The sequence below is a fragment of the Monodelphis domestica genome, chromosome 6 (assembly GCF_027887165.1).
Source record: "Monodelphis domestica isolate mMonDom1 chromosome 6, mMonDom1.pri, whole genome shotgun sequence".
Taxonomy (NCBI): Eukaryota; Metazoa; Chordata; class Mammalia; order Didelphimorphia; family Didelphidae; genus Monodelphis; species Monodelphis domestica.
The window spans coordinates 88911662-88939359 of record NC_077232.1 but is presented as its reverse complement, the minus strand read 5'-3'; the positions used below and the strand labels follow the sequence as shown (position 1 = coordinate 88939359).

Below are 27698 nucleotides of genomic sequence, written 5' to 3'. Positions count from 1 at the left end.
CAGCCCCCATGTTTTAAATATAAAGGTATTTAAGCTCCCCAACTTTAATGGCTCTTTGGAATTGTCATTCTCTTACATTTGGCATTCCCAGGGGTCAGTGACCAGAGAGGTCAGAGTTCAATCCTCGGACTCTGTGCAGTCCTGTGTGGTGCACAGCTCTGTGTCAAGGCTGACTAGCACTGAACCCCTTTTTGTCCTTGACTAAAGAGTGATTTTGACTATTTAATAGTTCCATGTTTTTTCTCAGTCAATAGTAGTTAATATTTATATAGTACTTTCTATAAAATGTGCCAGGTATTTTACAATTATTGTCTCATTTGAACCTCACAACAACTGTGTGAGACAGGTATTATTATTATCTACATTTTGCAGATGAGGAAACTGAGGCAAACAGATTAAGTGACTTGCCCAAGGTCAGACAATTAGAAAGTACCTGAGACCAAATTTGAACTCAGGTCTTCTTACTCCAAGCTCAGTACTTTAGCTACTGTGCCATCTAGCTTCCTGAACACAGAAGGCATATGCCAATGTTGAATAGTGGCCTGTTACATTTAAAATAGTTAAGGTCATAAATTCTGGCAGTTAAAAGAGTGGATGCCTTAAACTGTAGTGAGTTTAAATGGTTGAGGTCATAAACTGTAGTGAGTAAAATAGTGGAAGATATAAATTATAGTAGATATAAGAATGGGTGAGTAAATTTGTGACTGCAGAAAATATGTTTCACTACAGTGTCTTGGTTTTAAATTAAATATAAGGTGGTCGCCAGGGAAATATTCCCAATTATGAATATACCCAAGTCAACTGGGTTTTATAGAGAATTTAATTAATAATACAATGAGGAATTAAAGAAAAGAGAGAAAGAGAGAAAAAGGAAATAAGTATGAAGGGCCTTAAGCCAACATGGCCTAGACCTGAGTCTTAAGGGAGAGAGATCAGTCAGTCAGTCTTTTATCACTCACCACAAGGTCTGTCTAAGCAAGGATTCTAGTGACAGAGTCTCCTCAGAGAGAGTTCCAGCCAGAGTCCTCCTCAAAGAGCCTTCCAGCCAGAGACTGTTTCAAAGGGCCTCTCTCAAGAGCCTCCAGAGGGACAGAGTCCCCTCAGAGGAGCTCCAGCGAGACCTCCTTAGAGATTGTCTTCCAAGAGCTTCCCTTCTCCAGAGCCTCTCTCAAGAGATTCTCCAAAAGGATTTTTTTTCAAGAGATTCTGCTTTTTCTTGTATAGGGGGTTTTCTCCTATGTCACCTCCCCTAAGTCCTTACATCTACCAATCACAGTAGACGTTTTCCAAAGGACAACCCATTCTGAATTCTCTGCTGGGTTGACTAATCCCTTTAGTAAGTTTGAACCAGAAAAAACTTCTGAATAAGTTTTCACCTCTTTGCTCCTGGCAAGTTTACAAGTTGCCTGACCTTTAATAGGTACTTAGCACCCTATTGTATAAATTCTAAAAATAGGCATGGCTTAAAGAACTTTTTGCCTCACTATAAGTATGGGCCCAAGTACCCTCATTGTTTAGCAAGGAGTTTTCTCCCCTAAAGTAGTCTTAAGTACCGGTGGAGTAGAGGTCCTCCCATTTCTGATCCAAGTAGAGTTCTCACTGTCAAAATGGGGAATGTTCCCAGTAGGGAATTGTTCCAATGGAGAATTCCCCAATGTGGAAATTTTTAACATTCACAAGTCTGAGAAATTTCAAGATTTACATGCCATAGCCTTTATAGTCTCCACATTAGTTAATTATACAGGGAATATCCCCCTTCTTTTGCCACTACATTGCCTGATGTACTCAATTTCTATAGCACTTTAACATTTTTAAAGGACCTGCCTCACAACAAATCTGTGAACCAATTTGAAAGATGATGAAACAGAAGCCTCAAAGGAGCAAATAATCCACCCTAGGTCACATAGCCTGCAAAGGTTAGAACCAGTGATCTCCAAACTTCTGAGTCAATTTTCCCTCTGATTTGATTACTCCACAGATTATCTAACATACACTCCTGAAATGTCTGTTATGGACACTGTTAAACAAACATAGGCTGGATGACCCATCCTGACATTTAAAACTTTTCAAGACTCAAGAAAAGAGGGGAATCTTATCTGATATTACTTTTAAAAGATCTGAATTTCACTTTGTGTCACTGCAACTAACTCAGCCATCAATTACTGAGAAATATCTGGAAAATGGTTGAATGTGATTCAGATAGCATTTTGTCAAAAATATAAAAGTGATGTCATAGGAAAGAGGAAATGCACCTGTAAAATATCTGTAATGATGCCTGCCTTACAAGGCAAAGAGTTGTGTACTTTGCTTTGGAAAGGTTAGAGTCAGTCCTATCAAAATCATGGTAATCATTATCATTTTGGGTCAGAGAAAACAGCTGATAATCATAGGTCATAGAGCAGAACCATGGGGGGAAATTCTTAGAATCTCATTTTTTAAAAGCCTCTTTCAAACCTTTCTACTTAATGGAAATTATTTCTAATGCCACAAATCCTATCCACTATAATTGGTTTTCAAAGAGCCCATGGATATTCAAAAGCTTGCAAAGGCCCATTTATATCTTTTAAGTGTTCTGAAATCTCTAGATTCTAACATATATCATTTATAGAAGAGAAAAAGAAGCCTCAGGGTGAGAAAAATGCCATCTATGGAGTCTCTTACATACCTTACTGGTCTATTCAGACTAGTATTCCATTTTTAAAGTAGTAAAAGAGAAGGATGAGATGTTTTACATTTTAGGTAACATTTGGGATAATTTTCTAATTTTTGGAATTATTGTAAAGATGAATAAAGTAAATAAGGAATATTTGCTTATTCTCTCCCTTGCCTGTGCATTTTGGGGGGCAGGGGGTTCAGGCAATCAACTGAATAAAGATTATTAAATATTAGTAATGCATTGATGGAGGACACAGAAGAAGATACAAAGATGAAAAAGATATCTTTGTGATTGTGGATATTCCAATATACCAAGAGAATATAACTCTTAACTAAGTATGATACAATATGGAAAGTGATAGGTGCATAAGAGATGGGTGGTGTTTGATGTAAGGATCAAGGAAGTAAAACCATTCCCAAAAGATAGTAGCTGATTTCTGACACTAGCCTACAAGTTACCAAAGGAAAATAGATCACTCACTAATTTTTCCTTCCCTCAAGGGAACAAAACAAAGTCTAGAGAATCCTTTATATCTAAACTATTGCATAATTAACTAGAGAGCTTCTGCTTTTAACAGTTCATTAGCATCCTTGTCATTTTATGTGGATATTAAAATTCTAGACCTAGGATTATGGGAAGACATCTGAACTGATATGAAGTGAAATTAACAGAAGCTTGAAAACTATACACGGTGACTACACTAAAGTCAATGGAAATATCAACAACAAATCAAAAGAATACTATGAAGTTATAATGACCAAATTTGATCCCAAAGGAGAGATAAGAGAATCCACCTTCCTCCTTTCTTCACAGAAATGGAGGACTATGGGAATGAAACAACATATTTACTATCAGATTTAGACGATATGATGGGTAATTTTGATGAACTGTTTTCCCCCCTCTTTATTTTATTCTTTGTTATAATGGCTCTGTGAGAATGGTAGAGAGAAGAGGTTAGGAAATGGGCATAAAAAAAGGCAAAAGATAAATAAAAAATTTAAGTAAATTATTTTATGTCAATGAAAAGACAAAATACTTTATTAACAAAGAGCAAATTAAATAGGACACTTTGCATTATATACAACCACAGTTTTGTACTATGTTTTCTATACTTACTTTGGGGTGCTGATACTACTATGTAGTTTGACTAATGTCCAGCTATTCATGATCCCATTTGGGGTTTTGTTGGCAAAATCACTTAAAGTGGTTTGATATTTCCTTCTCCAGGTCACTTTATAGATAAGAAAATTGAAGTAAATAAGGTTAAATTACTAGCCTTGAGTCACACAGTTAATGTACGAGGTCACATATGAAATCAGGTCTTCCCAACTCCAGGACCAGCTCTGTCTACTGCATCACCTAACTGTCTTTAAGGTGGGGTAGGTGGAGGCACAAGAGTCAGAAATCTTATGTCAGAAATACAATAGGACGAAAAATGTTTGTTCTGCTTGTGTTTTAGAATGAGGCCAAAATAGACCTAATCTCCTATACTTTTTTCACCTATTCCATAGTCCTAGAAGGAAATAAATTGTGAGAAACCAGTCTTCTGGTGTATTATAGATTCTTAAGGATAAATTCAGTTGAGTTCATTAGACTATACTTATTAATACAGAACTAAAACAACAAGAAAAATTGTTAACAACTTGGAAAAGGGTTAATTAGAAAATTCATCAGGACAGGCCTTCCACTAATTCTCTGAGCACTCTGCTTTCTATAGTTTGTTTTCCTGTGTTTATCCATTCAAAGATATACCTGTCAATACCATATGCCTTGCCCATTCTCGTCTCCAAACTCTTATAACTGTAAGAAAATTATTTTATTTCCTATGTCCCACACAAAAGGACTGTAGTTCAAGTCTGGGAGTCATTTAAATAAAAATGGAATTCTACTTAGAAAAAGTCAATGGTCAGCTCAAATAAAAAGCATTCTATCTTTAAATATTGATCAAACTTTGAAAGAGGTTTGAGATCTACAACAAATGTGCTTATTAATAATTGCTGAGCTTCAGAGTCTTATTAATAATTAGTTTATTAGATGTTCACTAAATAAAATGGGGAAAGAGTTTTACATTAGAGAATCATAGGCACCATTGTGCCCTAGAAAAAGCAATGAACTAAAAGTCAGAGGCCATGGGTTAAAATTCCCATTTATTTGTATTCCTATTATTTATATAACATGAAGTCTCTCTCTCTGTCTCTCTGTCTCTCTGTCTCTCCCTCTCAAATTACCTTCAGAGCCACTTCCAGACTTACATCCCATATAAAATCATATAATTCTCTAATATCTTATATTTGGAAAGGAATTCTGAGATTGTCTAATCCAATCCTTTCCATATTCACTGCAGAAATCCTTTTTACATCATAATAGATAAATAGTTATATAGTCTTTCTTTGGGATTTTCCTGTGACAGGGAGCTTTTTCCTTTATAAAGAGATCAATACTACTTTTGGACAGTTTCCATAATTAAAATTTTTCCATACATGGAACTAAAAATCCTCATCCTTTTAACTTCCATTTGATTTAACAAATCATCAGAAACTTACTTAGTATGTAGTACTGTCACAAATCCTGAGACATAAAAAGATTGAACAGGCATAGTTTCTGTCATGGAATTTGTAATGGATCCCCAGTTTAAACTCTAAAAACCACACAAAATCAGTCTATTCTTTAAAAAAAAAAAGACCTTTGAATATTTGAAGATATTGAAATATTTCTTATGTCTTTTCTTACTCAAACTAGCCATCTCTATTTACTTTATGTCATCTACCTCTGCCACATGCAAGGAGTATATTTCAAAGGTAGGATATGAATACCCAGGTTTTCTTACTGCATGACTAATACTCTTTCTACTATACCACTGACTGCTAGATTAATGAAGGGAGAAGACAATGGAACTATCACCTCCTTTGCTCTGAAAAGTCTTAGGATACATTACTTCAATGTATAAAACAATTCTACAGGCACAATAATGTTTATCCACTGGAACTGAGATGATTTCTTTCTATCAATCATTATTCTAGAATGAAAAAAGTATCTTCATACACAATTATGATCTCCACATGTGCAAAACAAAATCCTAAATCCCAAACACTCATCTTTCAAGTTTTTCTTAATAACTAAATTATTGACAGAAGAAAGAAATCTTGGTCAATGGACTAACTCTCAATTTCAGCTGCATAAAATTGGGAATATGGAGCACAGAAGCATATTCTTTGCCCTTCAAGGAACATGTGATACTGTTAAGGAAGTGAAACATGTAAACATAAAGTGACAAGATGATATGGATTATAAGATGATTTTAAATTTCAATTTGACAAACATTTATTGTCTACTTTGTGCAAGGTTAGGAGCTATCTAGATTCAGAGATGAATAAACATAAGCTTTATCCTCAAAATGGTTATAATTTTTTCCTTACTCTTTATTTTTTAATTTTTTATTAATTTATTTGTTTGTTGGTTACATTAAAATTCCCAAGTATCTCCCTTCCTCTCCTCCCTGCACCATAGAAGATATCAAGATGCTTTTGTTTCTTTTGCAGGTAATTAACTACTTATTTAGTACATTTGATTTCATTAGTATTATGAACTCCTGGTGTGGAAATTCTCTTTACTAATACAGAACAATAACTCAATGTATCACCTTAGATAATTAGCAACTTGTCCATGATCATAGCTAATATACGTCAGAGGAGAGACTTGAACCTAGGTTTTCTTGACTCTATGTCAAGGCCTCTAGTATACAGTTTCTCATCTTCAATACTTCCATGAATCTAAGCATTATGAAACTTCCCCTGTACCTAGACAGACAATATTCCTCCTATCATCAAACAAATGGTCTTTGAGTATGACTGTGTCCCAAAAATCATCCTACCCAAAGCCAACCTGGTGAGGGGCCTCTCTGAATTTGATAAGTCTGGTCTTTAGTTTACAGAAAGACAACTGGTTCACTGATGAGCCCAGAAGCCTTCCAACACTGCAAGAGTTTGTGCTCCCCTGGGCATAGCCTTTGAAAACCAAAGTTATTTCCAATTCATGAAGAAGCATCATAGGAGAACTTAAAGAGGTAGTTTATAATATAATTTAGAGAAATAAAACAGGCACACAACTAGGCCACAACATGTAGTGTGAAAGTATATTAGAGGTTTAAAGTACAATCATAGGAGAAAGAGTCTCACTAGTCTTCTGGTTTGAAATTAATTTGAAACTAGTCTTCTTGCTTAAAATTCAGGGCAGAATTAATGGAGAAAGTAATATTTGAATTGGGGCTATTAAGAGTAGGCAAGATTTCAATGAGCAGACATGAAGGGAGGAGCAAAGCCCAGGATTTCTAACTCAATTATCAATCATTCAGGTTCTTGCAAAACATTGACTGAAAGTGAGTCCTGTGTGGACTTCTACATTAGTGCAAAAGGAAAGGAAAGTCAAAGAATGCTAGTTTAATTGGAATAGGACCAGTGAAAAGAAGAATGATGATTAGGAAGATACTCAAAGAATCACAGAACTGAAGGGGACTTTGGAAATCACTGAGGTCAACAACTTCATTTTACAGATAAGGAAAATAGAAGAGAAAAATACAAAAAGTAGGGGCATGATTCAAACTCAGATCTTCTGGCTCCTAACCCAATGTTCATTCCATTGAACATTTCAAAAGTTCTCATTTGGGTTCCGAAATATTCACCTTGGCAGAGAATTGATTCCATCCCCATCAAGAAATTATCAGAGGGCAGCTAGGTGGCTCAGTAGATTGAGAGCCAGACCCAGAGATGGGAGGTCCTGTGTTCAAATCTGGCCTCAGACACTTCCTAGCTGGGTGACCCTGGGCAAGTCACAACCTCCATTGCCTAACCCTTACTGTTCTTCTGCCTTGGTACCAATACCAATGTTAGTTACAAGATGGAAGGTAAAGGTTCAAATCAATCAATCAATAAATAAGTAAATATTTTTGGGGCAGCTGGATGACTCAGTGGATTGAGAGCCAGGCCTAGAGATGGGAAGTCCTAGGTTCAAATTTGACCTCAGATACTTCTTAGCTGTGTGACCCTGGGCAAGTCACTTAACTCCCATTGTCAAGCCCTTGCTGCTCTTCTGCTTTGGAACTAATACACAGTATAGATTCTAAGACAGAAGATAGGGTTTAAAAAAAGAAATTATCAGAATCACTAACAAGTAACAAAATACATGAGATTTCATCTTACTTCGTTCATCATCATGCCTTCTCCTTGGCACAGTAAGGTCTAAAAATATTTAAAAGCATTCTCCCTCTAAAAGGAAAAACAGACACATACACACACACACACAGAGAAAGAGAAACCAGGGGCATTTGCCAACCAGCCAAACAATCCTTAAGTACCTTTTGTATGCTCAGCACCATACTAAGAATTATGAGGAAATGAGAAAACTAAAAGGGTTCCTAGATAGTGCATGGTTAGTAGATTAGCTAGACAAGTTGTTCTTTTTTTATTTTTTCAGTTACATATAGAAACAATTTTTGACAATTATTTTTGACATTTTCGAATTCAAGTTTCCTCCTGCCCTCCCCCTACTACCCTCCCTGAGGGGATGAATAGTCTGATATAGGTTATGTCTAATTAATATTTTCATAATACTCATGTCAAGATAGAAGTCACATATCACATATATTTACAATAGAAATCTCAGGAAGGAAATATAGTAGAAGATGGCATGCTTTAATATGCACTCAGACTCCAAGAGTTCCGTCTTTGGCTGGGATGATATGTGTGTGATATTCCTCCTATCATCAAACAAATGGTCTTTGAGTGTGATTTTTTTTTGCCTTTTTATCATGAGTCCCTTGTGGTTATCTGAGAGTCTTGCTTTGTTGATAATGGTTTAGTCCTTCACAGCTGAACATTGTATATTTCTGTTACTGTATAAATTGTTCTTCTGGTTCTGCTCACTTCACTTTGCATCAGTTTATATAAATCCGCAGTTTTTTCTGAACTCATTCTGTTCATCATTTCTTATAGCACAATAGTATTCCATTACAACTATATACTGTAACTTGTTCATCCATTCCCCAAGTAATGGACCACACCTCCATTTCCAACTCTTTGCCACTACAAAAAGAGTTGCTAGAATATTTTGGCACAGGTACATCCCTTACCCTCATTTCTGATCTCTTTGGGATACAGATCTAGTGGTATTTCTGGATCAAAGGGTATAGTAATTTTATACAAGTTATTCTTGAGGGAAGTGGCTAGGTACTGAAGAGCTGAAGGGTGCACATAGGGGACTTTATAAGTAAGTATATGCAAAGAAAAAGACCAGTAACTAATTTGAAGCAAAGGAGGCTTTGTCTCAGGAAATGAATAATGAAAAGGCACATATTTCCTCCCTGTAGTGATTATCATCTCTGTGTCTGATCTCATAGCCTTCCACTATCCCATAGGCCACTCTACACAGCATCCTATTACCCTGGCACTTCTCTTCTAAGGATTCCCTCTTTAACTCTCATGGAGAAGGAAAGCGTTGCAGGAAAAAAAAATCATTAAGTGCCAAGCACACTATGGAATGAATTATTCTCTTTCCAGGCATGGCCATGGCCAAAATTAGACTATCTTCTGTTGACACTTGCTGGATACCACTTTTGTTCCAAAGTAAAAGAATTCTGAGTTATATTTCTGCAAAAAAATAGCATAAAATTGGTCTAAGTGGATCATATACAAGCAAGATCTTAAGGAGAACCAAAAAGCTGATAGTGATCAGTGTGAAGAAGCTAGTTCTTGAAGAGCCTCAAATATCCAGTTTCAGGGTTCAGAAGTAATACAATAAAGCAGCACACAGAGTTGTGGTATCTTTGAAATAGGGAAATGCCACCTTAGAGAAGAATTTAAGAAAGATCATTCAAAAAGTTGTCTGTAGGGGGCAGCCAGGATTCCAGCTGGAAGCCCTTTGCAGGAATCCAGACTTCTTGTTCACAGTCAGATGACCAAAGCTTAAAGCACATTGATCCCAAATGTCAGAGTCATATCAAACTAAAAAAAAATACTCTGGCTGATAGTCATCATCTTTACAGGTGGAAGCTGTGACTTCACAGGTTCTTCTCAAAGTTCAAAATCTTTTAACAAGAAGCTGACTCAATCCTTTGTTGCCTTTATAGTTCTTTTTCCTCTCTGGGCATTTCTCTGCCTTCACAAACACAATCATTTCCTATGATTCTCTTAGAGTCTTATTTTTTTTTAATACTTATCTTCTCTCTTAGACTCAGTACAGTGTATTGGTTCCAAGGCAGAAGGATGTTAAGGATTAGGCCAGCATTGGCAAAGACATGGCACACGTGCAAAACTGGCAGTCGAGACCTGTTCCAAACTCCCGCTTCCTAGTACCAGAAGACATTTTTTGTATGCCCTACCCCTCTACCACCCAAAGCAAGCACTTTCTTCCTCAGCTCTCTCTGGTAATGCAGGGGCTCAGCAATGGCTTGAATTTTCCCTTTGGGCCCTTGAACTGAGAAAAGGTTTGCCATTGCTGGACTAGGCAATGGGGATTAAGTGACTTGCCCAAGGTCATATAGCCAGGAAGTAGCCAATTTCAGATTTAAATCCAGGTCCTCCTATTTTTAGGTCTGGAATCCTATTCAATGAACTCATAGTTTTATAATTAAAGATTTTTATATATGAATTGGACTTTGACTAGTATATAATCATAGCCTTGAAGTTGTAAGGGACTTTAGAGATCTTCTAGTCAAGAGGCAGCCAAGTGCCAAAAGTGGACAGCAGAACTCCCAAGTGTTGCTGAAACCAGATTAAAATGTGATCAGGAAATGTTTAACAAAATAAATAAAAATTTAACACAATTTAGATTATGTTAATTTGTGGTTTCTAAGTCAATATCCTCTGCAGGTATCTATTCCTATTTGAGCTTGACACCACCTCTCTAGTTCAACTCTTTTATTGTGCAAATGAGGAAAATGAGGCCCAGGGAAGGTAATCAATTTGCCCAATGGCAAATATGTAGAAAAACTAGAATTTAAACTCAGGCTACCTGTCTCCAAATTTAGCACTCACAGGCTTATGTGATCATAGATCTAGAGATGAAAGGGATAGGAGAAGCCATTTAGTCCAACCTTCCATTTTAACAGATAAGGATACTAAGCCCATGGAGGTGACTTGCCCAAGGGTCACACTAGTAATAAACATTAGAGGCCAAATTTGAACATAGGACCCCTGACTGCAGAGCCAGTCAGGGCTCTTTCTCTTTTATCAGACTACCTCAAAATATGCACAACTTTAAGAGACCTTAGAGATGGCCTATTCTAATATTAAACAACACCCCCCAAAAAAGGTTCAGAGAAAATAAATATCTAAGATCACAAGGCTAAGTGACACCAACTATTCTCAAATGAATTAATGAATTGATTGCATTATTTTTGCCTCTTGTCCCAGTTGCAAAAAAAAAAAAAAATTCAAGTTATGGCTCAGTTTGAATGTAATTCATGAAAAATCTAAGCTTCCTACCTCCTAGCACCATTGTAAGAACTGAATAAACTAATGAGCTCTGGGCCAGAGTTAGCTCTTAACAAACATTTCTTGGATTGAATGAATGTGCAAGTCTATTGAAAGCCAAGATCTTACTAAACATAGGCTTTTTTATTAACACTAGCACACATTAAAGCATCCATGAATTCAGTAGTGCTCTCCTTGGAATATTCAAATAAGATTTAATCATTAGTCTTGGGATCCATTGATGGATCTATGGATTAAAGCCAGTCCCCTGCCCCCACCAGACAACAGCAATCATAGTTCCCAGCCCTTCATGTATATACCTTCTTCTCTTGCCCATTTAGAATTCATACCTTTTTGAAGATCTTTTAAAAATCCTTCCCCAAAAATCTTCAATCATGGCCTCACCTAAAATCAGATATATCAAGGAAAGAGAGCCTTGCTTTCTGCGTGTTTTAAAAGACTATTTTTAATCTATCTTGCTTTAATCTATCTTTTCAATTCTTTTGTTTCAGAGAGGAATAGAATTAAGCTCATTTAACTTAATCACTACTTCACCAGAATTAGGAGCATCTGTCCCCTGACATCTACCAAAGACTTGAGCATAATTCTGACATCAAGATGACCTCAAAAGAAGATTGCCACATTTACCAATTACAAATTCTCAGGGACAATTTATATCATCTGTGGTTTCCATGTAAGCAAACTCCTTAAAGGAAGAGACTCTCATTTTTATCTTCATCTCCAATGCTTAGTTCAGTGCCTAGCACATAGTCTGCATTTAATAAATCCTTCTTGAAGTGTGGAAAGAGCATAAACTTTGGAATGGGTGGGTGGATTCAAATCTTGCATTTGGCACTTAGTACCTTGTGGCCTTAGACAAGTCACTTAACCTTGAAGGGATTAATTCACAAGACTATTGAGATACTATCCAGTGTTAACTCTATTGTTCTTTGACTTTTATAAACTAATAAAATCATGATTTAAAACCATTGTTTTTTGTTCTTTGACTTTTATAAACTAATAAAATCATGATTTAAAACCATTTTGAAAACTGGATCACACTTCCAAATAATCTCCAAAAATGAAGCAAGCACCAAGGTCTACTGCTGGGGGCCGTCAAGCCACAATGTTTTGACATGGTCACTCGTGGAAACCAGGAGATCACAACGTGACTCCTTGGAAGGATGGATACACCCACTCAGCCCCTCTCTGTGTGACTTCTCTCACTAACATCCCTTACTATTAGAATTGCCATTATCATTGTTCTCTCCCTAGCTTCAGGGAAAATAATATGAGAGCAAAAAACTTGCAAGATTAATATTAATGCTCCACATTATCTCCCCTGAATACCACCAAAAGATCATACTTACAAAACCAAACCTAAAAGACTATCATGGGTTAACTTCTGCTTATGCATATAATTTCTAACAAGGTTGTGCTCAGAAATTCCCCACTCCTATGCACAGAACAAATTCTCCTAAGCCAGTACATCAATCACCCTAGGGAGAGGCTAGTACATCATACCTCAGTGACCTGATATACCAACTAAAATCCATCTTGGAAACTCCCCATGAAACACTGAAAAATGATTAGTCTATTATTAAAACTGAATTCTATTTCTATTACTCCTTTGATCCCTCAACTTGGCCACAGTGTTTGCTGATTGTCTTCTAGAACTTCTGATTATCTATTTCTTTAAAAGTAACAAATTATTTCCTTTGATTGTCCACAAGTCCAAAGCATCTCATAAGTTAATGAAAAAACTGACTTGTAGCTATGCTGCCTGTGATGAAATCATTTATCTTTTGCAAAAACTTTGTGTGAGTTGTCAGAATCAATAGTAACAGTATAAGTATATAGAATGATCACAGAATGTTAATCAAGCAATTTGTTAAAAGTTAATGTATCACTTCTCCAATAATCTGCATTTGAACATGTATGTTGAATAATGTAGATGCTTGCCAAGAAAGTATGTAATCATTGGGGTATAAAAATAAAAGCCAACCCTGGGCCTGGTAAGTAGTTCTGTGTAGAGCCTGACTCAGGGTGACACTCCTAACCATATTCCATCATTCATTTATGCCTTCATCACCACACCTGGCTGAGGACTGTAAACCTTAAAATTTCTTAGACTTATGAATGTTGGAAATTTCCCCACTGGGAAATTTCATACTTAAAAAAATTTCCTACTGATAGTAAGAACTCTATTGGAATGTGAAACTCCTTGGCATGGAAGGATCCTTCTCCTCCCTACTTAAGACTACTTTAGGACAGAAACCTTTTGCTAAACAATGGAAAGGGCTTTGACCTATGCTTAAGCATAGAACAGGAAGTTCTTTGAGTCATGATTGATTTTAGAATTGATACAATAGAGATACTTGGAATGACAGAACCAGGTCTTGGAAACTACAATCTCCACCCTACTCAGAGTAACAGGACTGAGGAAGGGCTGCAGCAAAGATCAAGATTTAATTATTTGAGAATATGACCTTCAACAGACATGTGCAAAGGGGGCAGACCTCTGAGCGGTCCTGGTTTAAGCTAGAGCCACCATTGGCACAGGGGAGACATCAACAGTGATTGGTAGATGTGAGAACTGAGGGGAGGGAACTTAGATTGTTTGCTTAAAGATAGTGGAGTCTGAGGACTGGAGGGAGTTTTTTGCTCTGAAGGAGGGCTGAGAGGAGAGAGGTCCTGGAGGGAGAGCTCCTGGAGAGGTCTTGAAGGAGGCTGTGGAAGGAGAACTCAGGAGGAGTCAGGAGGAGAATTCTCTGAAAACATTTCTTGAAAGGAGGCTCTCTTGAAGGTGGAGCCTGAGGTTGGCATGAGAAGCCTTACCTAGAGAGATCTTGGGTGAGTGATAAAACCAACTGACTGATTTATCTCTTAGGACTGAAGTCTAGGCCTTATTGGCTTGAGGCCCTTCATTCTTATTCCTTTCTTTCTTTCTCTCTTTTTCTATTTATTAATCAGTGTATTATAAATTAAATTTCTCTATAAAACCCAGTAGGCTTGGGCATATTCATAAATTGGGAATATATTCCCTGGCGACCATCTTATATTTATATAAAACCAAGACACAGTAGAAAACATATTTCAGCGGTCATAATTGTTATATATTTCCCTTGCTCCCAAACATTTTAATTATCACAGTTTATGGCTCCCACTCTCTTATCTACAACTATTTAACGCTCAAAACTATTTTAAATCTAACAGGACCCCCAAGGTCATGACAAGGGGAGGACCCAAATTCCTGCAATCTATTCTGGGCTTAGCCCTATGCTAGGTGCTAGGTGTAATTATAGTATCACAGATTTAGAGCTGGCAGGAACTCTGAAGCCATCTAGTCTAACCATTTCTTTTTACAGATGAGGGGCCTGAAGCCAAGAGAAATTAGTTATTTGTCCAAGAAAACACATGTAATAAGTGGCAGAAGCAGGGTCAAAACTATGCCCTGTGGTTCCAAACCTGTCATTCTATCACACCAACTAGGAAATAAAAGGAAAAGTTTCTGTCCTCAAGAAGATGTGGTTCTAGTTAGAGATAGAAAATTAAGATTCAGAGTATAATAAAGAATATTATATATTTGAACATGGATTCAGACTTTGAGGTTTCCTAAATTCAAGGATATGGAACTTTCCTCCAAAAATAGAGATCACAATCCTTCCCTTTCACCACATGGAAAAAAGTATTTATACTGTGGTTGAACTTTCCTCAAAAGGCAGCCAAACTAGACTGGTCCCAGTGAGGATAGGTACACTGACCTTCTTTCTCCAGACCTATACCTACAGTCATTCCAGTCTTTTAGTACTTGCAGATCCTAAATAACACTGACATATCCTTTAAAGACCCAGCCTCAATTTCCTACCATGATGAGACACTCAAGGGCCATGATATTGAAACTATGGAATGTGTGCCCAAAAGGGCACACAGAGCCCTCTCTGTGGGCAGGCCTGCAGTTGTTTTCTTTCTTTTTTTTATTTTTTTTGCTAGAAAGCCAGAGGGACTCTGGACAGAGATGTTTCCCTCCCTTTCTCTATGCATCTAGGGGAAATAAGTCCTTCAGAAAAATAAGAGTTCAGAGAAAGAAAGGAGAACTGAGAGACTAGAGTAGACAGATAAGACCATAGAGATAAGGTGAGACTTCTATTTATGCCAGGTTTTAAAAGATTCATCCAAGTCTATAAAAAAAAGAACTCTCTATTCAACAAAAACTACTGGGAAAATTGGAAAAGAAAATGGCAGAAACTAGGCATCAGTTAACAACTCATCATATAACAAGGTAAAGTCAAAACGGATACATGATTTAGAAATAAAGAATGATAGAAACAAATTAGAGGAGCATAAAACAGTTTACCATTCAGACTTATGGATAAGGGAAGACTTTATGACCAAATAAGACATAGAAAACATTATGAGGTGTAAAATAGATATCTTTTGACTACATCAAATTTAGAAAGTTTTTGAACCAATAAAACCAATGCAACCAGGAAGGGAAACAACAAACTGGGGAGGGGGCAGAATTTTATTGCCAGTGTCTTTGAAAAAAAGACCTCATTTCTCAAATATATAGAGAATTGGATCAAATTTATAATAAATTAATTCCCCAGTTGACAAATGGTCAAAGGATATGAACACGAAATTCTCAGATAAAGAAATTAAAACTATGTAGTCATATGAAAAAATGCTCCAAATCATTAACCAGAGAAATGCAAATTAAAACTCTGAGGTACCACCGCATACCTATCATATTGACCCAATAATACCACTACGATGCCTGTATTCCAAAGAGCTTAAAGATGAGAGAGCAAGGTCTACATATACAAAAAATGTTTATTATAGCTTTTTTCATGGTATCAAGGAATTGAAAATTGAGGGAATGACTATCAATTGGGGAATGGTTGAAACAGTTGTGGGATATGATTGTACCATAAGAAATGATGAAAAGGATTTTATAAAGACTTATGAAGTGATGCAAAGTGAAGTGAGCAGAACCAGAAGAACATTGGACACAGTAATGGTAATAATATAGGATGTTCAACTGTACATGGCTAAACTATTATCAACAATGCAAGGATCCAAGCCAGCTCCAAGTGACTCATGATGAAAAAAGGCTATCCATCACTATAGAAGGAATTGATGGAGTCTGAATGCAGATGAAAGCATAGATTTCATTTTATTTCCTTCATTAATTTCTCTTGTATAAGCAATATGTATCTTCTTTTACAGAATGATGAATATGAAAACATGTATTGCACACCACATGTTTATACATGTGTACATAAACCATATTAGCTACTATTTCAGGGATGGGGAAGGTAGGAAGGAAAGGAAAGAGAATATGAATCACAAAATATCAGAAAATAATTAAAATTATATCTACATATAATCCAGAAAATATATATATTTAAAAGTTGTATAGGCAGTAACTACTGAGAGAAGTAGCAATTAATCCTAGAGTCCACAAAGAAAAAGTCATGTCAAACTTAACTAATTTCCTTATTTGATAGAGTGGCTAGATTTGTGGATGAGAAGCATGCTTTTATAACACTGTGTATTTCTATCATTATATGTCGAAACTTCAAAGGATTTCTGACCTCATCAATGTGGGTATTCCTTTATCAAAAGTGAATGCAACCCATCTATGCTTTTTCATCCTGTGCACTTCATGCCAATGCTCTCCCATAAAGTATTCACAAAAATCTACCCAAAATACTGGAGGTTCTTGAAATTTCATGGCTATCCATGCATCCCTGGACTATCCATCTAAAAGTTCTAGTCTCACTCTGAAAAAGCAACAGTACCTTCTCCACAAATGGAGTAGTACCATCTTGTGTGTGTATGTGTGTGTGTGTGTGTGTGTGAGAGAGAGAGAGAGAGAGAGAGAGAGAGAGAGAGAGAGAGAGAGAGAGAGAGAGAAAGAAAGAGAAAGAGAGAGAGAGAGAGAGAGAGAGAGAGAGAGAGAGAGAGAGAGAGAGAGAGAGAGAGAGAGAGAGAGAATGAGATACTTAGCTTCAGTCAACAACATCTGAGAATCATGTTTAATTTGCCTTTTTTGATTGATAATCTTTTTGCCCCAGTACAACTGATTTTTTAGTTCAGGTGAGTAAATTCCTTTCAATTTCCATCATTCCCTTGGCAGCTGACCCAAAGGTTATGAAGGTTGCTCAGAACTTTCATTTAACAATATTAGAGGTATGTAGAGTAGAGTAAAGATTTCTGTACTGAATTCCCACAGCTATATTCTTAAATAGCCTAACAAGACCCAAACTCTGGAACACACACACACACACACACACACACACACACACAGTTGCACTCTGTCAACTTTATTACATTCCTGCCTTCTCCTGAAGTAAGTCCTCCTCCATTCTATGACCTTCAGTTCCCATTAGCACTACAACTCTAAACTAGGGCCCTGGGATTCTGGTTGGTAAGCATTTACCATGACTATCCTAAAACCGAGTCACTCTGCTGCTGCTCCCTGGCTCCCTCCTAACATACCACTACATATATCCCCACCCACCTTAATTTTTCTACCTCTTTCTTTAGGAAAGTAATCAGACCTATGCTACCATTCCTGAAGTGTATTTCAAAGAAGTACCATGGCTCCATTCACCATCCCATTGACTTCCCTTAACCAAAACACCCTTCCCTTAACAAAACTACCCTTGAAATGTCTTTTTCTGTAAGAATGCAGAGTCCTTCCTTGAAAGTAACAATTATATTCTTTTTGTATCAATTCACAAAATTTAGCACAATGCATGACACATTAACTAATTAGCATTAGCTTAACTAATACTTTTAAAATTCATGTCATTCATTCAGATTCCTACACTCATTCTCCTACATATCATATGCAGAGGGTCAATAGCAGGAATATTCAGGATACTGCAGTGTCTGCAATCATATTTTAAAAATAGCCACATGTTAGATAGAAATCTGGTCTTATTGTGAGTTATCAATAATTAATAAAAAAAATCTTCCACAATCCTTTCTCAGGAGACATATTGCCAAACTTGTAAAGTTGCCATGTATTTAAAATTACCTAGTCAATGTCACAAGGAGTTGCATTATGAATGTACAGTAAGTCTCCATGTCAGAAAATTTTCCATCAAACCAAGGAAAAGATTAGGTTTACTAACAACTAAGAATTAGTTGTAGAATCCCAAAACTTAAGAGTTGAGAAGAATCTCAAATGTCACCTATTTTAACCTCCAACATAAACAAGAATTCATCCCTACAATATCTCTGACAAATGATAGTGGGCCAGTTGTAGACTGCCATCAAATTTTTCATCAAACTAAGTCAAAATTTGTATCTCTGTCACTGAGTGTCTACCCATGTCCTATTACAGCTAGCAGAAAAATTAATCATTATTCTCCACAAAAGCCTTTCAAACACTTAAACACCACTCTCATACTTGCCTCACCCCTGCTCAGTATGCATTAGTCTAGGATAAATATCTCAAGTTTCTTCAACCAAGCCTAATACTCAAGGTTTTTAGAGTCCCCCACTACTCTTTCTTAACCAAGGGTCCATAAATGTATCTGACAATTATGATATGATATATAACACTATATTTCAATATAATTTATTTCCTTTGCAATCCTATATATTTTATTTCATGAATTTAACAAAAGGATTCTGATAAGAGATCCATAGGTTTTACCAGCCCACCATAAGAGTTTTTGACACACACAAAAGTTAAGAACCTTCTTCTTGATCCCCTCTATCTCACCAATATTATTTTAAAATATAGCCCCCAATCTCACCTATAATGAAGAGAAAATTAAAGCAATTATTAAATTATTTTGCCCAATTATATGAAAATAAATATGGCAATCTAGGTGAAATGGATGAATATTTACTAAAATATAAATTGCTTAGATTAACAAAAGAGGAAATAGAATATATAAATAATCCCATCTCAGAAAAATAAATTGAACAAGCTATCCTAACTCCCCAAGAAAAAATTCCCCAGGGTGTGAATTTTAAAACTAGTCCACCCTAATCAGACTGTACTTTAGAAGATCTGATTTAGCTATTTCCTGATCAGTAACAATGGAGATACTTGGAATAACAGAATCAGGTCTTGGAAACTCTACATTTCTCCACCCTTCTTAGTTTAACAAGATTAGGAAGGTCTGCATCAAACTCAAGATTTAATTATCTGAGGAAATGGCCTTCCACAGAAATGTGCAAAAAAACTCAAACAGATCCCTGGGCTGTCCTAAGTCAAGCTAAGTGATCATTGGTACAGATGAGATGCAGGAAAGTGATGTAAAACCGTCCATATAAGGCACATCACTTCCTCTCTCTTCCTCTTTCCCAGGAGAGGTGACTCTGGCTGAGAGTGTGCTAGGCATTTCGACATCTTGGAGTGTTGGTGGTGAATTTTGCCCTTAAGCTGATTCAGGTTCGGGCATCTTAGCTAAGCCCCTTTGGAGGTCAGGCTGATTCTTTCCTCCTTCACACTCAAACCCTTACTTGCTAGATCTCCTAACCTTCCCTCCCAGTACTAACCCCTTCCTTCTTCCTTCTTCTTAATCACTTCCACTATATCAATTAAATCACCATAAAATTTCCAGCTGAGTTTGGGTGTTTCATTAGGATTTTATTAAAAAAATCCTTGGTGACCAAATATAATTATTACATTCAGTCTCAACCATAATTTTAACCTTTAGAAGGGCCAGATGGATTCACAAGTGAATTCTATCAAACGTTTAAAGATCAATTAATCTCAATATTCTACAAACTATTTGACAAAATAGACAAAGAAGGAATCTTACCAAATTCTTTTTATGACACAAATATGGTACTGATTCCCAAGCCAGGAAGACCAAAAACAGAAAGAAAACTACAGACTTTTTAGTCTGTATCCTTATCTATATCTTTAGATATAAGTCTATATCCTTAATGAATATAGATGCAAAAACATTAAATAAAATGCTAGCTAAAAGACTACAACAAGTTATCACAAGGATTATCCACTATGACCCAGTGGAATTTATACCAAGAATGCAAGGATGGTTTAATATTAAGAAAACTATCCATATAATTGACCATATCAACAACCAAACCATCAGAAATCACATGATTATCTCAAAAGATGCAGAAAAGGCCTTTGACAAAATACAATACTCATTCCTATTGAAAACATTAGAAAGTAAAGGAATAGAAGGACGTTTTCTCAAAATAATAAACAGTATATATTTAAAACCATCAGGAAGCATCACCTACAATGAGGATAAGTTAGAAGCCTTGCCAAGAAGATCTAGAGTGAAGCAGGGATGCCCATTACCACCACTACTATTTAATATTGTACTAGAAACACTAGCAGTAGCAATTAAAGAAGAAAAAGAAAGTGAAGGGATCAAAGTAAACAATGAGGAAACTAAACTATCACTCTTTGCAGATGATATGATGATCTACTTAAAGAATCCCAGTAAACTAACTAAAAGGCTAGTGAAAATAACTAGCAACTTTAGCAAAGTTGTAGGGTACAAGATAAATCAACAGCATTTCTATAAAGTCACAACAAAACTCTGCAGCAGGAGTCAGAAAAAGAAATTCCATTTAAAATCACTTTAGACATTATCAATTATTTGGAAATCTATCTGCCAAGACAAACACAGGAATTATATGAACACGACTACAAAACACACAAAAAGGAAATGCCAAGGTAAAGGGCCAACGGGCAAAAGTAAAGTATATACAACAAATGTCAGAATCATGGATTGAGATCCAAAAGGAACCTAGAAGGCCATCTGGTCCAACATCCTCATTTTGTTGTTGTTGTTCAGTCATTTTCAGTCTTGTCTAATTCTTAATGACCCCATTGGGGGTTTTCTTGGCAAAGATACTGAAGTAGTTTGTCATTTCCTTCCCTAGCTCATTTTACAGATGAAAAAACTGAGGCCAACACAGTTATATGACTTACCCAAAGTCACACAGCTAGTAAATATCTGAGGCCATATTTGAACTCGGGAAGATGAGTCTTCTTGACTCCAGGTCTAGCACCCTCCACTGCACCATCTAGCTGTGCCATTTTTTATCCTTGTTTTATTGATTGATTATTCATTCAATTATTTATCTATCCACATTTTACAAATAAGGAAACTGAAGCCCAGAATGATTTCATGTCTTTTCCTGGCTCATGTAGCTAATAAGTGTCTTAAGATGAGATTTGAATCCAGAAAGAGCTTGTGTATTATGAAAAGAGTCATTACAAGAATGATAGAGATGTTATTGTAATAATTTGTGTTATAGTGGGAAGATTGCTGGATTTAGTGTCATAATATCAAGTTTCAAATTCTGTCCCTATCTGTATTATCTTGTACAAGTCACTTCTGCATGTCTAGGTCTCTTTCCTCATTTAAAAAAATATAGATATCGAATTAGATGATCTCTGAGGTCCCTAATAACTGTAGCTCTATGATCCTATGACCTAGGTTCAAATCTTACTTCTAACATTTACTATTTCTGTAGCCTTGGATATCACAATTTGTCCAATTTTTTTTCTTGCCATTAGATTTCAAGGACTCTGGAAAAGAGAATGAGGCTGATGACTTTTTATTAACTTAACTCTCATTAACTTAAATACAATTTATAAGTAAGCTAAGTCCTCTTTGAAAAAAGACAGACGATAACAACAAATTTAGCAAGTCAGATATCCTTTGTAAACTGATTTTCTCTATCTGTAAAATGAGGGATAGGGTGGACTAGGTGATCTATAAAAGATTCCTTCAAATTTTAGACTTATGATCCTATGATAACTTAGATTTATATTGTACTTAAGGTTGTGGTTGTGTCTAAGTTTGTATATTTTAAACTATTAAAACAATTTCATCCTTCCATTATCCCTTTACAGAATCTTCCTTTTGAAAGCTTTATGAAATAAGATTATATATATATAAAACACTTTGCAATTCTCAAAGCAATACATAAAACATTAGTTATTATCATCATTATTTCTGGTCAATTCAGTTCAAAAATGAAGGAGAGGGCAAGAAAGGGAGAGAAACAGAGAGCTTCTTTTGTAGGCAATACAGGGAACTCATTGTTCCCTGAGACTCTTCAAGAAAAAACAAAAAAACAGACAAAAAAAGGCTTTCTGTCTCCTTAAAAAACAGAGGTGTTGAGAGAAAGGTAGGGAACAGTCTTGGCTGTCTGCTGGTAATGGGTGCAACAGAAATAATTGTGAATTAGATTATTCTCCCACCTGTCCCATATATAAATACCATTCCCAGAGAGCGCCCTCTTTGTATTTTCTTTTCTTTCTTTGATCAACACAAAATGAAATTTTTTTTTTGCATTTGATCTTTTTAAAAAATCTCTTCAAAATCAACAGCTTCTTCATTCTATAGAATACTGTAACCTTGTGTTTCAAACCACACAGTCTACTGGTCAGTAGTCCTGTGGGAGGCAGGCCACAGAAAAGAGAAAGGGAGCAAGGTCATTGGTCAGAAGGGTGGGAGAAGTCACCACCTCTACCAGTGCAAGCCTCCTAATGATTATACAGAACTCCATTGCCACCCCACTTCCTGTCTTCTTTTGTGCTTGTTACTACACACCCCTAATTCATTTTTTTCCTAGACAAAAAAAAAATCACAGTTACACCTTTAGCCTCTAGAACTACTTTGATAATGAAACCTTAGACTCAAAAATACATATACTATAAGAGTTCAGGGTCCATCTGATTAAAATCCATTGTTAAAATCCCTCCAAGTACTTATCCAGAGCAGGAAGCTCATCACTTCCTAAGATAATCCATTCTATTTTTATACAGCTCTAATTATTTGCTTTCTATGAAGCTCAAATGGTTCTTTCTGCCTCACCTTGATCCTCTGTTGATAAATGATAGCCTCCTCTGAGCTCCTTTGTTCAAATTTATCTTCTGATACATGTATCACACTCTACTTTTAATTGTGATTACTTGTAAATATGCATACTTAGAAATCTTTAAGCTTTTGCTTATCACTACCTTTCCTTGGGTCCCTAGCTCAGGTTCCTTGCATATAGTAGGGTCTCAAATATTGGTTGAATTAAAACATATATACATGTGACTAAAACCATCTACAAATATCCTAACCAGCTCAATCATGTGCTGAATGGGAGATCCTCTGACTGCATATGGAGTCATGCAAAAGATTTTCTGACATCAATCCTTGCCTTAGCCCTCTGAGAAAAGTTGGTGATTCTTCTTATGGAGACCAGTGAGGAAAACAAGTTTTAATAGTTAGGAATTCCGGCCTTCCAGAATTCAGGTATGGAGTCAGTGTAGCATTGATGCCCCAAGAAGCAAGGAGTGAATTTCAGGGGTGACTGAGAAAAATGTTCATCTTAAGGTGATATTACTCTTGGACATGAACTTGATAAAAATGATGTCATATACAAAGAAGTTAAATTGCGCCTACTTTTCTTAGACTAAAGTGATGCAGAGGAGAGGATTCTCCTCCCTCCTCAATCCCAATCACATTTATTCTTGCTATACTTTTGAAGTAAATTTTCTTATAAACAAGATGATAACAATAAAAAAACTGAAGTGATACAAAGTAAACAAAACAAGGAAGACATTGTGTACATAGTCACAATAATAATGTATGATGATCAACTGAATGACAACTACTATCAAGGCAAAGATCTAAGACAACTCCAAGGGACTCATGACAAAAAATGCTATCTATCATAGAAGGGACAAAGTCCAAATGCAGATTAAACCCTACCATTCATCACTTCATTTCCTCCATGAATCTTTCTCTAGTGTAAACAATATGTGTCTTGTTTCACACTATGACAAACAAGGAAATTTAACCTAAAAAAAGAAAAGTCAAAAGTAGACATGATAGCTGTCTCCAAGTGTTTAAAGGGCTACCATGTCAGAGTGGAATTGAACTTGTTCCATTTGTCCCAAAGAACCACAAGCACTGGTGGAAGTTGCAAAAAAGATGAATTTTGGCTTGACATTAAGGCAAATTTTCTAAAAATTAGAACTGTTCAAAAGAAATGGGCTACCTCAAGAAGTGGTAGATTTTCCTATCCTATTAAGATGCTAGATGAACACATGTTGAGTATATTTAAATGTGAATTCATTTTGGTTGTGAGTGGACTAGTTAGCTGTTGAGCTTCCTCACAAAGCTAAAAATTCTTTGATTCCATGAAAAGTTTAGAAAATTGTGTCAGTACATATTCAGCTGATAAATGTACACAAGCAGTTATTTTTATAACAAATTTCTGATATCTACTTGTCCTTTAATCATTTTGTCTCAGAAAAGTTCAAGGTATACTATTAAAAATAGCTAGTTGCTTTATTGTGTAGTTTAATATATTTAAACAAAATTAGTATTGGTTTTATCTCAATTTAGCTTCTGGTTATTATTCACATACCTCAAAGAACTTTTTTCTTAAAATATTATTACTTAATGCCCAAATGGCTTTTTTAATTTAAATTAATTTATCTAGTCAATTTAGAACATTATTCCTTGGCTACAAGAATCCTTCCCCTCCCCACACCCTTCCCATAACTGGCACACAATTTTACTGGGTATTACATGTGTCCTTGATCAAAACCTATTTCCATGTTGTTGGTGTTTGCATTAGGATGTTCATTTAGGGTCTACATCCCAATCATATCCCCTCGACCCATGTATTCCAGCAGCTGTTTTTCTTCTGTGTTTCTACTCCCACAGTTTTTCCTCTGAATGTGGATAGTGGTTTTTTTCTCCTAGATCCCTCCAAGTTGTTCAGATCACTGCATTGCCACTAATGGAGAAGTCCATTACATTTGATTGTACCACAATGTATCAGTCTCTGTGTACAATGTTCTCCTGGTTCTGCTCCTTTTGCTCTGCATCAATTCCTGGAAGTTGTTCCAGTTCCCATGGAATTCCTCCACTTTATTATTCCTTTTAGCACAATAGTATTCCATCACCAACATATACCACAATTTGTTCAACCATTCCCCAATTGAAGGGCATCCCCTCATTTTCCAATTTTTTGACACCACAAAGAGAGTGCAGCTATGAATATTCTTGTACAAGTCTTTTTCCTTATTATCTCTTTGGGGTACAAACCCAGCAGTGCTATGGCTGGATCAAAGGGCAGACAGTCTTTTATCACCCTTTGGGCATAGTTCCAAATTGCCCTCTAGAATGGCTGGATCAATTCACAACTCCACCAGCAATGAATTAGTGTCCCTACTTTGCCACATCCCCTCCAGCATTCATTACTTTCCTTGCTGTCATGTTAGCCAATCTGCTAGGTGTGAGGTGCTACCTCAGAGTTGTTTTGATTTGTATCTCTCTGATTATAAGAGATTTAGAACACTTTTTCATGTGCTTATTAATAGTTTTGATTTCTTTAACTGAAAATTGCCTATTCAAATTCCTCGCCCATTTATCAATTGGAGAAGGGCTTGATTTTTTTGTACAATTGATTTAGCTCCTTATAAATTTGAGTAATTAGACCTTTGTCAGAGGTTTTTGTTATGAAGATTGTTTCCCAATTTGTTACTTCCCTTCTAATTTTGGTTTAAAATCAAAGGGCTTTAAATGACTGCCTGCCCTTTGAATCCAGCCATATCACTGCTGGGTTTGTACCCCAAAGAGATAATAAGGAAAAAACCTTATCCTAGCATATTCATAGCTGCGCTCTTTGTGGTGGCAAAAAATTGGAAAATGAGGGGATGATCTTTGATTGGGGAATGACTAAACAAATCGTGGTATCTGTTGCTGATGGAATACTTTGTGCTGAAAGGAATAATGAACTGGAGGAATTCCATGCAAACTGGAATGACTTCCAGGAACTGATGCAGAGTGAAGGGAGCAGAACCAGGAGAACATTATGCACAGAGACTGATACACTGTGGTACAATTGTAATGGACTTCTCTACTGGTAGAAATGAAATGATAGAGGACAATTTTGAGGGACTTATGAGAGAGAACCTATTCACATCCAGAGAAAGAACTGTGATGGGAGTGGAAACACAGAAGATAAACAACTGCTTGAGCACATGGTTCGATGGGGATATAATTGGTGATGTTGACTCTAAACAATCACTCTATTGTAAACATTAATAATATGGAAATAGGTCTTGATCAATGATACATGTAAAACCCAGTGGAACTGCTCATAGGCTATGGGATGGGGGGAGGGAAGGAAGAGGGGATGAAAATAATATGAATCATGTAACTATGGAAAAATATTCTAAATTAATTAAAGTTTTAAAAATTATTATTAATTTATATTTTAAATCAATATTTATTAATCTTTTGATTTCCATTCATTATGCTACTTGTAAGCATTCTAAAAGCAGTTCATTTAGTAACATTTTGGCTATTAAGGATCTCTTGAAATGGGAAAAGGACACAGTGTGTTGTGTATATAAATGACAGCCTGATTTCAGCCAAGGATTGAACTAAGACATTCAGAAAGTTTTCCCACACTGCTTCTGCTATGCAAATAAATTCTGCCCTACAACACAACTACAATTCCTGCCCAGACCCCATTTTGGCCACAAGTTATTAACAGCTTAGGGACCAAGCAAACATAGGAGTAAATGGATTATTCGAATCATTCCATTTCGTTATAATGGTTAAAGCATCTTTCCCAAAGTGTTTGAAAAAAGTATAAATAAAATACTAGAGATGCCAAGAGCTTTAGAACTTTGAATGCTAGAACAAACTGGAACAATTCGAATGAGAACATAGAATATTAGGGTTAGAACATAGAATATTAGAGCTAGAAGGGAAATCTTATGCAAAGGAAGCATGAGGGTATTTATTATGAACTCAGAAGCAAGAATATATAATTGGCACTGGGATAAGAGAAAGTAGACAAGAGGTCTCCATGTCTGCATTGAGCTACCCAAGGGAAAGGAGCCAGTTCAATTCAATTTAACAAGTATTCAGCACTAAAGCAAAAAAGGCAAAACCAAAACTAATCCATGCCCTCAAAGAGCCTACTTGAAGGATACAATATAACCACAGAAAGGCAGGATCTTTTTTTAAAGAAATAGCACAAGGAGCAATTTAGGCAACTCAGTGGATTGAGAACCAGGTCTAGAGATGGGAGGACCTGAGTTCAAATATGACCTCAGACACTTCTTAGATAGGTGACCCTGGCCAAATCACCAAACCTCCATTGCCTAGACCTTAGTATTCTTTTGCCTTGGAACCAATACACAATATTGATTGTAAGATGTGGTTGTTTTTGTTTGTTTGTTTTTTAAGAGATAGCACAATAGAGGGATCTGAAAGAGCTTCTTGAAGGAGATAACAAAGCTGAGCCTTCTATGAAGTGGAGCTGAGGAGGGGACCTATTCTAGATCTATGGCATAGCTAGTGGAAAGATAGAAAGTTTAGAATTGGAATGCCAAGTTCTAAAGAAAAGAAAACATACCAGTTTAAGGATTTCATGGAAAATAGCAGAAGGGAGGAAAATGGAAAACGTCAGCTTGTCAAACACATTTGGTTGGAGTACAGGGCAAAGAAGTGGGATAACAGAAATAACACTGAGGTCTTTCTTGCTATTATATCATCTTTATCCTAACTCTACTAGATGGCCAAACACAATCT

At 36.2% G+C, this 27698-nt stretch overlaps 1 protein-coding gene across 5 annotated transcripts in view; it reads right to left on the bottom strand.

Moving 5' to 3' along the window:
* The window catches only part of JAKMIP1 (janus kinase and microtubule interacting protein 1), a 266432-nt gene that overhangs the window by 197724 nt on the left and 41010 nt on the right, over positions 1-27698 (bottom strand). The gene's annotated exons all lie outside the window — the stretch shown is intronic.